This window comes from Catharus ustulatus, chromosome 10 (assembly GCF_009819885.2).
Source record: "Catharus ustulatus isolate bCatUst1 chromosome 10, bCatUst1.pri.v2, whole genome shotgun sequence".
NCBI lineage: Eukaryota > Metazoa > Chordata > Aves > Passeriformes > Turdidae > Catharus > Catharus ustulatus.
The window spans coordinates 1,517,221-1,535,190 of NC_046230.1; the positions used below are offsets into that span (position 1 = coordinate 1,517,221).

The 17,970-nt window shown below is 48.3% G+C and overlaps 1 protein-coding gene across 3 annotated transcripts in view; it reads right to left on the minus strand.

The window, feature by feature from the left end:
* ST6GAL1 (ST6 beta-galactoside alpha-2,6-sialyltransferase 1) overlaps window positions 1-17,611 on the minus strand; it is a 43,548-nt gene extending 25,937 nt beyond the window's left edge. Inside the window, exons 1-2 of one of the 3 annotated variants that reach the window (XM_033068684.2) lie at window positions 17,501-17,611; window positions 3,106-3,272 (exon numbers count right to left, since the gene is read on the minus strand). The gene's annotated coding sequence lies outside the window, so the exon portion shown is untranslated. Of the gene's footprint in view, window positions 1-3,105; window positions 3,273-17,428; window positions 17,458-17,500 lie in introns of those variants that run through there. The other 2 variants (XM_033068685.2, XM_033068686.2) reach the window with 2 other exon arrangements.
* Window positions 17,612-17,970: the final 359 nt, after the last annotated feature.

Consider the following 17,970-nt stretch of genomic DNA (forward strand, 5'->3'; position numbering starts at 1 on the left):
GGAGGGAGGCTGGAGGCGCTACCCGGTGCTTTCCTACTGTGTCTGCGTCTCCGGGACTCCCACCCTCCTCCTGGGAAATACCCCCTAAAGTCCCTCACACCCCTCCAGCGTCCCCACAGCACAAGGGGATGCCCTTATTTCTGTAGCCTTTCCCCACAGTGCAGCAGCATGAGGCTGCCTTCCTGCCTTGGTGAGATCCTACCACCAGCTCTCCTTCCACCCTCCATTCACCTTCTTTCTTGGAAGTCCTCCCCTTATCTTCAGTTTTGGTCGGTTTTCCCCCCAGCTCTCCCAGATCCACTGCAGTGCCTGTTCTGGGCTCACAGCCTCTGCTCACCCCAGGCATTTAGGAGCTTGTGCACAAGTCCCACAAAATGCTTCAAGTGCAAAGCAGTGTCTGAGACACGTGTCACCTGCCACAGCACGGACCTCAGAGAGAGTAGAAGGCATGAGTACACAGAAACAGAGTGGCCACCAGTGTGGAGAGAGGTCACAGAGCCACATACACCAACACCCAGCTCCTGACAGAGTTGCCAAAACTGATAATACTGGTGGGACTCTCTCTGAAGCACACACAGAACTGTAGTCAAAACAAGAGATGGGCTCACACTGCACTTCAGAACAAGTAGAAGTAATTGAACTGTTAACTTACACAATACCATTCCATGTGCATCACCCCATTATCCTGAAGGGAAACTATTTCAGTGCATGGTTGAAGGTTTTGCTGCTGTGTCCACTTGCTTGGACATCCACCTTGGAAAACCACTCCTAAACCTGAACCCAACACACCAAAGCACATTCCTGGCCTCTCCTCTGCCTCTGACCATCTGTGCCCAACACACAACAAACCCTCTGCTCCAGCAGGCAGGCTCTGCCCCTTTCTAAAGCAGGAGGGGATCAGAGGCTTCCACACATCCCTAAGGAGCACTGGGGCATGAAGCGGGGGGTTGTGCCTATTTTTGGTTTTGCTTCCCTATTTCAGGGTAAAATCCCTTTTACACCATTTCAGATATTAACATGTAAAACAATGTAACTGCTGAGAAGAGGGTAGGCAGAGATACAGATACTACAGACCAAATATATCACTTCCTTGGTTTTCAAATATCCACCTCCTCCACCAGCCTTGCCATCTTGCAAGCCAGGCCTAACTAGGCCTGCCTAGTCTGAAACCAGACTTAGTAACAGAGGGCTGGGTTTGACTGTTTGACAGGGAAGAATTCTGAGCATTTCAAAAAGGGCTCAAGATTTTGTTCTGGCACAAACAGAAGGTGACTCTTCAATGCTCATTACAAGAAGGAATATCTCCACACAAAAAGTGTATCTGAGCTTGAAAGGTCAGCTTGGCCTTGGGTTTCAGCTGTCCCAAAGGCAGACACTCAGCCAAGGCCAGTGGTCCAGGGAGAGGGGAGCTACATCACACTTGAAAATTAATGACTGTTACCCCAGCTGCAGGCTTTAAGGAGTTCACCTCCATTTTTAAAAACGCACTTCTAACCACATTTGAAATTGCTGAGCCACATCCACACAACACAAAATAATTGCCACGTCACACCTACACTAGGTTATAAAATAATAAAACCTGCTGCTTATCTGTCCCTTGCACATGCACGTGGATGTGCCCTGTGCTGCCACATCCTCAGAGAGGACGGCTCCCATGTCCACATGAGACCCAGCCACCTCAGCAGCTCACCTGGCATCACACCCCAAGGCACATCTGTCCAGCGAGCAGAGCACTTCCACAGAGGAACAGGGAAGAAAAACAGAACTGAAAAACTCTTTGTTTCTGTACAACAACCAAAACAAGAAGTTTTTGCAGCAGAGGATTGGCTGACCTGCTTCTTTAATCCTTTATTCTCCACCCAAATCCCACCTAACCAGAAACAAAGCTGTCTCCAGCTTCGTTTTCCTCTTTCCCTGCAAAAGGAGCAGCTGCCAGAGATGCCCAAGGCAATGGGCTGTGCTTTTTGTTTTCCACTCACCTATCTCCAGCAGAGCATTCTCACTCCTGCCAATACCCTCCAGGCTCCATCCTGCTCTGTCTTGACCTCTGTGCAGATTTTGGCTGCTCTCTGCCCTCTTTGGGGTTAGAAGTCCAGGAAGCCCTAGGCAAGCAAGCTGCTGGAACTCCACCACCCTTGCCCAAGTGTTATAGCTTGCAATGCTAAAGGTAACATAACACTGGGAGAGAGAAGTGTTGCTTAGCCAGAAAGTAAGAAAGGGTGGTGCATTTTCCATATTAAAGATCAGGTTTTAAGTGGAGGAGAGGACATTAGCATATTTCCAACATAAGAGGAAGTACAGAGCAACAGCTGGCTTTCTTGATGCCTGCAAGTTAGATATTTAGAGAAGCAGCTATGCAATGAGATCCTCCCAAACCTTCTTCATAAATGAAAAGGGGCATAAATCCAAGACTTATATTTGCAGTTGTCTCTAAAAGTGTTTCCTAGCAAGTCAGTTTTCCATGCAGAAGAGAAAAAAGGAGGTTCCAGCATCAGCAATAGTCACTGCAACTGCTCACATGATGTTTCTCAGGGCAGCAGCCAAGGGATTGCAGTGCTCTGATAAGGAGCAGGATGCCAGTGGGGAAGAATGATAGGAAAAGTAGTGGCACCGACAACAGAAGCACTTCAGGCATGATCAGCAAAGGTCAGCTATGTAAGCAGGCAGCTAATTACTCCAACCTAGAGCCAAAGGTAACATCCCAAAAGGGTTTTTATGGAAAGCTTTACCAAAATGAGCCCCAGTACACATCTCATATTCATTTTATGCAAGTCAGAATAAACACTGGGTATCAGACTCTTATCTCTGGTGCACAACCAATACACATCAGCTTCTACAAGGGCTCCTATAAGAAGCAGAATAAATGTTTTATTTTGCTTTAAAAGAGAAATATAGGATGGTTGCAAAGGGAGTATCAGGAACCCTCCCCATTTTCTTTACTATCCTCCCAACTCTGCATGTAACACGAGATAGCCTCAGTGCAAACAGCAGTGCCTCAATGTACGTGGCCTTGTCACGCTGACAGCAGCCCTGCTCTTGCTGCAGACATGTGGAAATGAAAAAAGGGGAAGGCAAAAAAAAAAGAGGAAGAGCCATGATCATCACCTTCATCTCTAGGTTCCTTTGCTGTCCACAGACGCTCCTGTCAATCCCTTCCAGGTAGCAGCAGATTGCCAGGTAAGAGCCATAGGAGATGCCGCCACAGGCAACACATCCGTGCCCTCCATGCAATTCTTCATGCTCCCATGTCTCTCTAAATTGAGTTCTCTAGCCTAGGAAAGAAATTAGGGTGGAGGTGTTAGACAGCTACATCAGATTGATCAGATACCACTGTACAGGAGACTACAGCCACACAGCAAATCAGCAGTGGCACAGAAACACCCAGAGCATGCAGATGGTGCTGTGTCCATGCCATGTGTCCTGAATAAGGTCATAATCTAGCTGCTGACACCTTGAAACATTACTTGAGTAAAACATCACACAGAGCCTTGTTTTGAAGGCAAAGTTTGCTGGTGAACACCTGCTGGCTGCAGAACTCACCAGTCTAATACCAGGAGCCAGGGTGAGCTGGTAATGCTGACATCAGGGCAGAAGAACTTGCCCTTAGTGCTGGAGTTATGGGTGCCTAAGGAGATTTTAGGAATGCAGCCTGTACAAAAACATGTGCAAAGCCCTTGAAGGATCCCTCTCACACTGAACCACCCACAGCAAAACCTACTGCCTACTCTGACACAGAGTAGTGATGCACTGCAATTACCTGGTGACCCTTGCTGGAAACATAGAAGAGCCTTTACAGAGTTTATATTTCTAACCTCTCCCCTACTTCTAAAAGAAACTTGTTGTAAGCACATGTCTTAAAATCCTCCTAAATAAGATATTAATCACAAGACCGCTTAGCAAGCAAGAGCACACAGTCCACTTGAGGAAACACTGCCTCCCTTAATTATCCTGCCCTGGGCAAGTTTCCAGTATTTGTCCATGGTCTGGCATATGCTGCACCTCGAGTCCAGCAGCTCAGCTTCTGCTCTCAGTAGGGAGCCCAAGCACTCACAGCTTAGTAAGAGGTCCCAATGTGCCCATATCCCAAATTACTTCCAGCTTGAATCATCCAAAGGACCCTAAACCACAGCAGGGAAGGCAAAGCAGTAGGAAAAAGATAAGCTTAGGCTTTATATATTTTGTGTGATGTAGAAAAGGAGGAAGATGGGGGAAAAAAAAAGGTAAAAAACAAGAAAGGAGGAAGATATTAAAAAGAGGGTGCTGCCATGCAAAGAGACATACTGGCACACAATGCCCTACCTCAAGCACTGAGGTCCCACCAGCACAAGCTAATGAAGTTTCCTGCTAGGTGAGAGTGAGTGAAACTAGAATGATACTTGAGAGTTAGGTCAAAAGGGAAAAACCAGAAACAGCTACCTGCTAGAGTGAAAAATAACATTCTCAGTGTCTGCCAGCCTGCAGCAGTACCTCAGCACAGCTGCATCTTTGAGAAGCACCTCATTGAGCAAGGGGTCAGCCATCACACCAAGTGGGGAAATTTGCACAGGCTCACCCCCAGGACAGCTGTAAGGCAGTTCAGGAAGGCTAGATGAGTAATGGAGAGCCAGGGTCCCAGCACTTTTACATGCCAGGCTAGGAAGTCCCCAGCCTGCAAGCTCAGCAGGATCCCCTTGCTGCAGGCTGTGTTCACACTAGCCTTTGTGGCCTGCAGAAAGGGTGCATTTAAGTGAGAAAAATGATCCAAACAGGAGATAAAAGGCATGCAGAGAGGCACAGACAATTGAACAAGGCCAGCATACTGGTTGTCCAGCCAAGCAGCACTTCTTCAGGGGCAGCAGTTTTAAAAACATACAACAGCCCACTGCTGGCATCTGCCTTTAGACATGACTGGAAATTGAGCTCAGAGGTGCCACCAGAGGCAATGCAACTTCTGTTATGCCAGAGCCTGGTCAGCCACAGAGCTATAAGAAGCACAGCAGCAAGGCTGGGGCCAAGGGAGCTTCCCAGCCAGCCTGCTAACAGGGCAAAATGCTCACAAATATTCACCAGCATCCCTGGGAGGCAAAAGGAGCAAGGAGACATGCCCCTCAGCCAAGCAGGACAGCAAGAGTGCCTGCTCAGGAGCACCTCTGACAGCCCAGCACCTTCCAGGTGTGCACAGAGTCTAGGCTGGGTGCTGAGACTCACCGGCTGCAGGGTGGGCAGTGTCCCTTGGCAGAGCTTGAATCCTCAGCATTTGCTCTGAAAGCCATGAGCACATGAGTGATCAGGCCTCCTTGCCTTCTGATCAAACCAGAATTTGAGGAATTAAGCAACACAACATGTCTGCATGGCAAGTTTCACTATCAGGAATACAAGCAGATAATTACTGAAAGAGACAATAAGCTTGAAAGATGACAAGGTTAAGTAGGGACCAAAATTACCCCTAATTCAGAAAAATTAATTTATTTATTTATTAATTTTTAAAATTAATTTTTCATTAATTCTTCTTCCCTCCTAAGACAGAGGATCTATACAGAAAGATCCTGGAGAGGGTTGTATCTTAAGTACCAGTTCAGGTGAGTTTGTCTGTCTGAAGGGATTTAATACGCTCTAGTAACATCCAGGCTTCAGAGTGACAGGTCTGTGCACTAACAGCCAGTAACCACCAGACTGTGGGACCAGGAGAAGGAGGAGGCAACAGCCCCCTGTCATTCAGCATCCCTCCCACTGGTAGTCAATGCAGACTCATGACTTATCTTCTTTCTATGAGTGAGGAATTATTTCTCCTTCCCACCTTACCAGCTACAGCATAACCAATAGCCTGACAGATGCTTTGGCAGAAGAAAACATCCTGCTGTCTGTCGTCTTGTAAAAGAAATGGAATTAGTTTATTGCCTAATTGTTAATGCTGATTCATCCCAAAGTTAGAAATCTTGCCACCACAACTTTTCCAGAATGCAATAAGCAAAGCCCTGCCTGTCAGGTTAATCACAGTTAAATGGAAAATCATTAAAGCCTCTGCAGAGCAGAGCACCAGCCAGCAATGTCCCCAAGGCCCACAGCACAGAGGCTCAGAGCGGGGTCAGCATGGCTGGGAGGACACAGACACTGTGGGGAGCAGGGACACGAACAGTGCCACCACTGCAGGGACAGCTGCACCCTCTGGTCACATCAGTCAGACAAGAAGATGTGAGGAATAAAGAAGCCAAGGTGGAGCAGGTCTATCAGACACAGGATAGCAGGATGTGACACTGGGACAACATCCCAGACAAGAAGTGGAATGAGATGCTGAAGAGCTTCAGAGCAGGACTGGTCCATGAAGACCACTGAGTCAGGCACTGGAAGGCAGGCTGGGAACAAGCCTGAAGAGAAGCAATGACTGGAGCAAATACCTGCTCTCAGGCCACTGGCAGAGCTCATGGTTCCCCTGGTGTCAGGCAGCCAACAAATCCTGTCTGCACAGCCTGTCCTCCCCACTGAGGCTCCATAGGGAGGACAACATTTCATTAGCACTGCCTGGTGATGATTCAAGCCTGATGATGAATGAGACTGTGTGGGGGACAGCCCAGCCCTCTTCTCTATTCATAAAACACACACAGAAAAGACCTAATCTCGCCCCTCATTTTGTGACAGCATACTCCTTTCACACAGCAAAAGCATACACTGAATGAGAGCAATGAAATAATGTTCGACCTGATTGGAGTTTTATCCAGCAGATTTTTTTTTTAAGGTGTAGTAAATAAGGCACAAACACCAGATAAAGTCTCAGGAGGCAAAACAAAGTTGACAAAAAAGTGATTCCTGCCTTGCTTCTTTTACAGTTGCTATGAAATCCAACAAACCTTAAAACAAACTTTTCACATCCCTTGTTGCCAGACCCTTGCAGAAGGACAGACCCGTGATCAGGTCTGCACATGGGCCAAGCTCTCGGCCACAGAACTCCATTTCACAGACATCAGAAACTAAAAGGAGAGAATTCCTGGCAGCTTCCCAGAAGAGCACCCAGAATTGGCTGAGTACCCTGTGCATGCCTCAGCTCCCCATTTACAGAGCTGCTTTCCCACAAACACACCATGAACTGCAGCTGCTCAGACGTTTACGAGCAGCACCACAGAGGAGCCTATTGGACAATTGTGTTTCTGTCCTTGGGGCAGGGCTTAAGTACACAAGTAAAGCACAACCTCAGAGCTGCAAAAAGGAAAATGAAAACCCCACTAAACAACCACAAATGCAGATCGATTATGCACAATGAGCAAAGCAGCATCAAGCCAAGCAGCAACGGTGGAACCGCACAATCAGAACCTGCAGTACACAGAGGGCAGATTTGGGCTGTATAACTTAAAAGCTGTCCTGCCTTCTGAGAGCCTGGCTTTGCAATCCCTTCTGTATTCCCAGAGAAAATACAGAAGTCTTTCCATTTAAATAAAAGATCCACTCTCTTTTATTAAAGCAAATTCTAGGACAAGTCAAGGGCTACTGCAGACCACTGGCAATTAATTCTGTAAATTGGGAGCTTGTGCTTAAACAGAAGAATGATCATCTCAGAGGAACTGGCTCTGTGCAAATACTGTAACTTCAGCAGCACCACAGAAGAGCAAGAAACCCAACACCACCCCTTCTGCAGAGAGAGGCTCAGGAACCAGGAACACAGAGCAGCAAAGCACTTGGGCAGTGTCTTAGTCAGGGATCTGAGACTGATGTGATCACTGTTGCCAGACTTCAATATCTGCCACCCAGAACAGGGCTAGGAATGGAAAATCCAGTTACAGATTGCTGGGCTGGCCACAGGCCTGGGGAAACACAAACCAAATTATCAGGACATTATCAGGATACCCTAGAGAGGAAATCACCTGCCACTGGATCTTCCCAGGAACGAGACATTCACCTGTTGCAAGCAAGCAGAAGCAGGACTTTGTCTCCCACACAACTCCAGGATACAGTGCAGCAACAGGGACACAGCTGATGCCTGGAAAGGATGACGTGGAACAGAGACTAAACAGAGCAAAAGGAATAAACTAGGTATCTATTGAAGGGATACACCTTGGACAGTAGAAGAGCCTGGCAGGGGCTTCCCCTGAGTCCAAGATGGATTCCAGTCACAAGTTTTACACTTTTATGAGTTTTGGTTCATCTACAGTTGTCCAACCACAGCTCCAGGCTATGAAGTCTCAATCCTCTAGCTTGCCCCTTTCCTTCTCCCATTGTTTATGATTTTGGGTACCAGATGTCCTTGATTCTCTAACTAGAAAGGGATTGTTTTGTCTAACTACCCTGTGAAGAGAACTTAATAACACCTAACATGAAGCTTCACAGTTACATACCAAGGAACAGAGAGTCTGAAAAATATAAAAGCTAAAACTCAAGGCATCACAACCAACCCCACAGCTCAAGCAGGAGCTACAGTATGGTCATGGAGAAAGATGACCTGTGCAAGTAATGGCTGTCCCAACCTCTCACCAGCCACAGCCTCATCCCAGCAATGCCCCAGCAGGATCCTTTTCCCACACCTACCAACTTTCTCACTGCTTTCCCCAGGTACTGCAAAGACCAATATTTCCATTTTAAACCCATCTTGCTCAAGATGGACTGAACTTCCTTGATCCTCCTCCCCAAACCAGAGATAAAGGATCTCTTTCTCCAGTGAGCAACATCAAAGTAGCTTCTCCACAGGCCTTTTTTAGGGGGTAGTTTTTGCAGCTCATCTGCTCTGAACCATTACACCTACTTTTTGACACAAACACACAGCTAACAGTCTCCTGGTAACTGCCTATAAAAATTTCAGTAGAACTATGGATAACACCAACAGCTAAATTCAGTTTTGTGAAAAATAGTAAGTGCAACTACAGAGAAGAAACAGAATGTATTTGGACATTTGGAGAGTGGGTAGGGGTTTTGCAGCAGTATTTTTGGGTTTGGATTTTTCCCCCAAGAGTTTGTTTTCATGAAACCTAAGAAAAAGAAAGCTGAGGATGTGGGAGGGCTAAAAGATGCTCAAGGACCAGAGAAATCAAAAGCTAAGAGATGGCTGCTTAGGAATCTGGCAGGGGCTGAAAGGGGTTAGAAGGAGCAATACTGGAAGGATGAGAAGGCTTCTTGGAGCATATAGCTAGCCAAGAATTTGGCCAAAAGAAATGCTCTAAAACAACTTTAAGACTGTAAGACTCAGCATTAAAACATGTCTGGGGGGAAAACTCAGGTGAGGGGAAGTAGGATATGATCACCTTCTCACCCAGCCTGAGTTTTTCACTTCAGAAAAACTGCCAGCAATGCAAAAAGCAAGCCACTAACACAGCCTGTGGTTACTGAAACCTTGGCAGGTAGGCTTAGGGCAGCCATGGCAGCCCACGCTCTCCAAAAGTCATCACCACCATCCTGCAGTGTCCAGCACCAGCTGGCCAAGAACAGCACAAGCATATTTGGAGGAACGGAGGGGGGCTGGCAACAGGCTCACAGCTGCTTCCCCCTCTCACTGGGAGTCCTGCCTAGCGTTTAACCACACCCCACGTTTGTTTTCCTCCAAATTAGGGAGTTACGGCAACCAGGGGAAATCCACGTGGGTAGAACGTGGGAAGGAAGACCAGAGATCTTGTGACAGCAGCGACTGGGTGTATGAGCTCAGCTCCCCGCCGAGGTGCCGGGATGAGCTCTGACACACTGAGCAAGCGGCTGCGACAGTGGCGGTGACAGAGCCGCCCCTTTCCTGCCCCCAGCCTCGGGCACAGCCACCCCACGGGTGTTCCCGTCCTTGCTGTCCACCCCACGTGTGGCAGGACACGACTTTCACGCCTGGGAACACCTCACAGATGTGAAGTGCTGGCAGCAGCAAGACAATGTTTAGGTGCACAATTAAGCGTTTGAAACATCACCTGCAGGGTTTGACTTGCTGTCCTCACCCAGTGTAAAACCCCAGCCCAGAGGTTGCAAAGGAACAGTGGCGGGGGGGCGGGGGGAAAGGAGTTTCTGCAATACCTCAAATAAGTGAGGCTTCCAGAGTGCTGTCTGCATGAAGACAGGAAAAATCAAGCCAAATTATTGCCAGGAATTAATTTTAAAAGTATGAGTTAATAAGCATTACTGACCTTGGTACACTCCCACATCTGTAGCCACGGTAAGCTTAAATTTCCTTCATTTCCATTCACTTCCACCATGAACTAAATTAATTTTAATTAAGTTTCAGCCTGGACTCTCTTAACACAGTTTCTGACATCAGATTTTCTAACCATTCCTTAATTAACCTTTCAGAATTTTTCTCCTTAGATTGCAAGCATTTGATTATCTGTCTAATTAAACAACTCATTCATGAATATCTAATAAATAGTTACCCAGCTGCACTCCTCTAGTAACTAGGCAAACTTCTTAACCTTAGAACATGTAGTTCATCTGAAAGAGATGGGTGTTTTACAAAGTGGTAAGAAGTTTCCAAAATTGAGAGTGGAAAGGGAGAGGGGAGCTATATCACTCTTGAAAATTAATGACTGTTACCCCAGGTGAAGCCTTTAAGGAGAATCCACAGTACCTGAAATAATTGCCACTGCACACCTACACTGTGTTATATAAAACAGAAGACACAAGAAACAACTGCTCTGAAAATCAGCAGATAATCTACAGAAAATGACATTGCATCCACTCAGTTCCCCCCCTTTCTGCTCAGCTCAGACCCCTCTGGTAAAGCAGGCAGCCTGGCAGTGGCCCAAGCACACAGCACAGGGAACCACTGCCCAACTCCAAGGCTCCATCACCTTTTCATACTAGTCAATCCACAGGTAGCTGGATTCAAGACAGCTGTTCTTTAAACAAACACTAAATTAAATTTGAAGAGCCAAAAATTGCAGGGCTCCCTCACTTTATCCCATTAGCAGAAAGTCTGACTGACCCATCACACAAGGCATTCCAGCCACTGCACTTCCTCTCCAGCTGGGGACTACCCTATCTCTAAAAATACCCTTTCATGTCACTGGCACAAGCAACACTTATTTCTACCAATTCCGTTTTTGCCTTTGGGAATCCCCCTGCCTCCAATACTAAAACACATCCTTGGGACTATTTTATCTCTGTTCCCAATTCCTTTACCCTGAATGCTACCCCTGCCCAGCTGAAACCTGCCCCTGCAGCGTTTGGTGGAGGCAAGTCATAACACATCCCCTACTGGGGAGGAGATTTCCCTCCACAATGGGCTCTGTTCAGAAAGGTGCACAGCAGCTCCCTAGGCAGCTACAGACTTCACAAAATAAATGTTATCAAGCTCTGGAAGGAATTTGTTAAGATACAACCAGTCACTCTTCAATGAGCTTCCCAAGAAAGCAACACTCTCATGGACATAAGCATTTGTGAAAAGTGGATTTCAAGACTGAAAGAACAGCTGTTAATAAGAAACAAGCTTTATATTCACAAACACCATCATCTGGATGAGAGCAAAATCCATCCAGCACCTTCCAGACTCTCATAAAACATATAAAGTATTCATCAGACTTGCCTGTGAAATACCAGCCCAGAGAACTGAACACAACTTTTCCAGCTTTGCTACAGTTCTCTGCTCACTTACAAAATGTCCAACTCCCTGACAATTATTTATACTGAAGCTCTACTGGAGAAGTAAGACCTGGAGAAGTACAAATATAAATCTATATAAAAATATAAGCAGCCCAAAAAATATAAAGTATCATAGAACCATCATAGAAGGTTTTGGGTTGGAAGAGACCTTAAAGCTCATCTTGTTCCACCCCCCTGCCATGGGCAGGGACACTTTCCACTATTCCAGGTTGCTTCAAGCCCCATCCAGCCTGTCCTGGGACACTTCCAGGGATCCAGGGGCAGCCATAACTTTTCTGGGAAATCCGTTCCAGAGCTTCAGCACCCTCACAGGGAAGAAATTCTTCTAATACCCAACCTAAACCTACTCTCTATCAGTTTGAAGCCATTTCTCTTTGTCTTGTCCCTCTGGGCTCTTGTAAAAAGTCCCTCTCCACCCTTCCTGTGGCTCCCTGCAGGCACTGGAAGGCCACAGTGAGGTCACCCTGAAGCCTTTTCTCCAGGCTGAACAATCCCACTTCTCTCAGCCTTTTCTCACAAGTGAGATGCTCCATCTCTCTAATAATCCTGGTGGCCTCTTCTGGACTTGCTCTAAGAGGCGAGTGTCCCCCCTGTGCTGGGGACCCCAGACCAGGTGGGTACAGTCCTCCAGGTAGGGTCTCATGAGACCAACAGGGAGATTTTACAACAATTACAGTCTTGTATATCTAAATTTCTAATTTCTTTAAGATTCCCTGCAAGCACAAAGAATGGCAGGACCACAGAATTAACACGGTGCTCATCCATCCCTGGACCAAAGTAGAATCTTGAAATTAGGAAGAACTTAATTGTGAGGGAAGGAGATAAAAACAAAAACCCACCAAATAAATAAACATTACCCCAGCTTAGTTAACAAAGGATCACACTCAAATTTTTAGTCTTGCTAGGCAGTGCAGCTCACAGCATAAAAGCATCTTCTCTGCTAAGTTTTTTATTAATTTAAGATATAAACTAATTGCTTTTGGAATGCTCTGTGCCTTCAGAAGAGAACAGCTCAGGCAACAGAGCTCTGCTTGCAGCCTTTCCTAAGGATTCTGCTGTACAAACAGTTTTATAACTAAAAAGTCATTACTCTGATGTTGTCTATTAAATGTTATTTCAAGGTTAAAGTGGGTTCTTGAAATTAGCAGGGGGAAACCAGGACCACAGATGTCTTTTAGTCCCAAGGAGATCCATTTAGAAAGCTGCATTGCTGCACAACTGCCATGGCATTTTCTATTGTCATTCTGTCCCAGTGAGGGCCATCACACTCTCCCCACACACTTGGGACTCTGCTGGCACACACGGGGTATTGGCAGAAAATCCAGACAACACAGTCAGGTTGATTGGAACCTCTCTGATTTCCTAATCAGCAAATGCTGTACCACAAAGACACCAAGGGCAAGCTGCAATGCATATTAAAAAATTAATCACTGCTGTCAACAGCTTTTATTTTTCTGCAAAATTTAACAGCTGAAAATCCAAACTGCCGAAGCTACTGTACACAGAATGGATGCAATATTTAAGAAGGGAGCATTCGTTTGTTTCCAGTTTCCAGCAGCCCCAGGAGTCCCAAGCAGAAGCTGGGCTCTGTGATAAACATGCGTGCCAGTGCCCAGGGATCAGTGTGGGATGTACAGCCTCAGAGATTGGCATCCTGTGCTGGGTGCATTCGGGTTCTCCACTTCCTCAGCAGCACTGAGCTACCAGGAGCAGCTTTGCTCAGCTCATTTTCAGTAGCTGCCAGTTCCCAGAGCTAACACACATCAGGAGCACAGAGAAACGTTAGCACAGTCTGGCACAGAGCTCCCTTCTGCCTGTACAGACAAACCATTCCCAGGCAAAGAAGTCTGGGGCACAGGAGACAAGGGAGAACAGCAGAGACTCCCTGCACTTCAGCATCCTGCTGTTAGAATGTGAGGTATTATGTGCAATGTTTCCAATCTCACAGACAGACCCTTTTATTTTAGTTATTTATAGAAAAAGAAACTGCAAGATGCTGTGCTGCAGCTTTCTACACCAACCTCTGTTTGAGAGCGGAGGTTGTGGGAACTTGTGAGCAACAGATCACAAGCAAAAGCATTAAAAAACCATCAGATGACTTGGTGGCAGAGCTCCTAATTTCAGAGACACCCCAAGCCACGCACGCCAGGACGCTTCCAAATGCTGCAGAGGGACCAGCAAACCCAAGCTAGGTAAAGGCAGTGCTTGGAACCTGCTGAGACAGAAAAACCACAGGGCAGCCCTTCTCTGTTCTGGCTTCACAGAAGAGCTCCTGAACACCCACAGACCCAAATGATGTTCCCTACACAAGATCTGCATGAGAACATGCTGCTGCACACACACTCCACATCCATGGCCCATGCTACTGGTATGTGCTGGGAAGCAAACACACACCAGTACATGCATTTCTCATTGCTTCCAGCATCCCTCAAACCAAAGAATCTGTCCTGCAGAGCTGGGATCATAATGACAGGTAGGAATGGGCTTAAGTGCTGCCTTAAATCAGCCAGTCACTGCCTTGCAGACACAGTTCTGGACTCTCCTTTTTATCATCGTTCACCTCGTTGCTCTGGGAATCAGCAGGAAAACTGATCAGATGTGCAGATGTGCATTCACATTCAGTGCCATCAGTGACCACAGGGAGGGACTTCACAGAAGCTTTGGGTTCACAACTCACCAGAGGCTGAGCTGCAGCACACATTCAGAAAGGTTTTAATAAACCTTCATTTTTACCTACAAGCAAGTAGCTCAAACATGTAAGTTTTTCCAAGGTTTTTAATCACAAGTGATTAGAGGAACTGATAACAATGATGCCTGCTGGCTCGACATCTAAGAGCACTTTATACAGAAAGCATCTCATTTCATCAGCACAATTATAATTAAGAGAACATTCAAAGGAACCACTTGTATTTCACACTTCATTGACAAGTTATCCAGTCAAGCAGCACAGACTTCAAGCACATCTGAAGCCACCAGGAATGTTCTTCAAACACAAACATGTCCATCCACTGGACCACCTTACACTCAGAAGCAAAGTCTGTCCTTGGTGAAGCAGTTACAGTGAAAGCTGTAATATGTAGGTCAGCTATGGCTAAGACAAAGTATTAGATTGATTCATAATGCTCTCTGATTGCTAATCCTGTGCAGAATTGTGATTTACATCACTCTTCTGAAATCTGAGGGCTATGAGAAAAGGTCTGCATACTGTGTAAGAAATTATCAAAACAATTCTGTCAGACCTTTTACAGAGTAAGTTGAGTACAGAACAGGAAAATTACACTTTCACCAGCAGCTGTGCACACCACTGAGCCTCTCGTGTGGAAAGGAATGAGGACCAGAACTGTAGCATTATTTCTGCCCTTCCAAAAACTGCCAGTCCAACAGAGGAAGGGTGTGAGGAGAAGAACTGGCGGTCAAAGAACTTGAGTTCAATCATTTCCTCCATATCATTCTGCCTGAGAGCAAAGGGCAACACAGCCGGATCCATTAGCACCAGCCCCCGGTTCCTCCAGCCCAGGGCAGGGCAGGAGCTGGGTGAGACTGTGCTGCCCACATGCTGTGGTTGAGGTGCCTGTGTGGGTACTGGGGACCCCTGGGCACAGAGCTGCCCTCCAGCAGAGCCACAGGGACACAAACCTCTGAATGCACAGTGATCTGCTCCTGCAGCAGCTTCTTTGCACCACTGTCTCAAGGACAGTGAAGATACAGAACATTATTGGCTGCATCTACTCTGCCCTTTGTTAGGCCACCCCTGCCCACCTCATACTGGCACATCTAATTTCTCCCATGGATTCCCAGCTCCTACAGGAGATGACTGCCAGCAGTCACTGCAAAACAAGGCTGAAGCACTCACCCGTTTTGTCCCTGGAAAACTAGGTCTCCATGAGCAATGATACACTCTTTGGTTTTAACAAAGTTACAGAGCACACAAACAGCAGCCACCAGAGCAGGCAGCCTGCTCAAAGCCCCATCAACAAATATTTTTGTGTCCAAGAATTAAGTAGATCTGATCAGATATTCCTCTTTTCTGAAACCTAACCCCACACTTGCTGCCTGCAGGAGACACAAACACACCCAGCTGAGCACTGCAGCTCACTAATGTGTCTATCTCCATTTTCAGGCCATGCATCACTTTTGCCAGAGGCACACATTTCAGCAGAGGACCCCACAAAACACAGCTTCTTCCACCATATTTAGGTAAGCTAAGAGAAGCAACTATTAAATGAGAGAAGAAATGCAGGGGATAGATTTGTCTGGAGCCAAGCTGCAGCCTCCCCAACACTGACAAAGCACACCCTTGGCACTACAGAGCTGCTCATCCCTGCAGCACCACCACCAAACCAATTTATTTGCTGAACCAGAAGAAAACTCATGATTTGCCTTAACTCAGCAGCTGCATCACCTCCAGAGCAGTGGTCCATGCCCAGGTAAGGCCATCAGCTGCCCAGAGCAGACCTGGCCATGGGCTGCCTGCCCTCTGAGAGCCCCACACTGGCTCACTGCAACCCCCCAGGCCCTCACCCTCCCACATCAAGAACTGCAGCTAACAGGAAAAGTCTGCCTCATTAGACACTCCTGGCCTCTGTCCCAGGGGCCTTTCAGGAAAGGTTTTTCCTGCTAATATTCTTCCTCCTGGGGAAGATTAACATCACTCGTATCTATATGAGCTCCTCAGTCATTTAGAGCACCACCTAAACCATCCCTGGCACAGTGACCTAGGGCACCATGATGAAACACAAGGGAATGAGTGTCTGTATTTTGTCCTGGACACCAGGAAATGAGGAGAACTTTCCAAGACACACAACCAAGGTCAGTAGAATACTCAGTTTTTGCAGCAAAAGCTGAGGACAAAGCTGTGCCCTTCCCCCTCAGTAACATTTTGCTGGGGTCTCCTTCCACTGACTCCCCTCTGAGAGCAGGAGGATGATGCAGCCTTGCATCACAGCACTCCCATCTATTTAAACTTAGCTCAGAAAAAGTATTCCAGGTTAGCTACCAGTCTTCAGGCAAGTGCAGTCCTGTGAGTGTGCCACTAAAGGAGAAGTCACATAGAGAGAGTTAGACTCATTCCTGACACATTAATAGGCAGCTCTGGTTTCTCACTCCCTCACAGCCAAGAAAATTTCCTGCTACATCCAGCTGCTCTGCCATGGCACCTTTCCCCTTGCAGATATTTCTGTTTTGCCACTGTCCGTGATTAGGTCCAGTTGCGGCAAGCAGATATGGAAACAGCATAAAGCAGCAGCAGCAGTTCCACTCCTTCATCCCCCGGTCCCTGTCCACTGCCCTAATTTACCGGGGACTCATAAATGCAGGAACAGAGATTTGCCCTGGAAGACTAGTACAAAAAACACGCTACACATTATTTATTCTCTCTGCAGCCTGACCTGCTGTGCGCTAGTAGAGACGAATGCAGCTACTTCTAAAATTACTCACAGAGCAAATCCCTTGCTAGGTCCCTGTGGGTGAGGTGAGCACGAACCGGGGGCAGGCAGGGGCCGGGGGCTGCCTCATCCCCCGCCCGTCCTCTCTCCACCGGGCGGGCTCCGCAGCCACCATCGACTTTTGTGCTGCCCAAGCGCCGGCGAGCGGGGAGAGCGGCAGGAGCAGGGGGGACGGGCAGCCGCCATACACATCTGCCGTGCTTAGAAGTTTATACTGATGGGGTTATAAAATGAGTAATAAGAATTACCAGAAGTTACGCCCGCCCCACGCTGCCCACCGGAGCCCCCTCACAGCCGGGGCTGCCTCACGCCACAGCCGAGCCCTCCGCGGGCGGGGCACGGCCCTCCCCGTCCCCCCGCCGCACCTGCGACCCCCGCGGCCCCTCAGCCCTCGCCGACCCTCGGAGCCTCATTCCCCGCCAGCCCGGCCTCGCCGCCCCACAGCCGCTCACCGCCAGCCCGGCCCCGCTGCCCCTCAGTCACTCACTCACTCACTCACTACCGACCGACCCCCAGTCACTCACCGCCAGCCCCGCCTCACCGGCCCTCAGCCGGCCCCTCACTCACAGCCGCCGCCCGCCTTTGTTGCCGCCGCGGCAGAGGCATTTAAGGCGCTGAGGCGAGGGGAGGCGGGGGAGGCGCCGCCAGCCCGGCTGCCTCGGCGGGCACGGGGCATCCTCCTCGCCATCCTCCGCCCCTCGAGCAACGCCGTGGGGAGGAGGAGCGACAGCCGCCGAGCCGCCCCCGGCACAGCCCCGGTGCTCCCTCGGCCCGGGTGAGCGGGAGTGACACCGGGCTGCCGAGCGGGGGGGCTCGCTCGGTGCCGCACACCCCCGGACAAAGCGCCCCGAGCCTGCAGCACCCTCGGTGGGAGCCCCAGCCCGCCTGCCTCGGGGGCTCCGTGTGGAAAGGCACAAACAGCGATCGCTCCCCGTTACGGACACGGGCAGAGCCCCGGCTGGCAGAGCTGACATCGAACCCCATCGCTATGGGC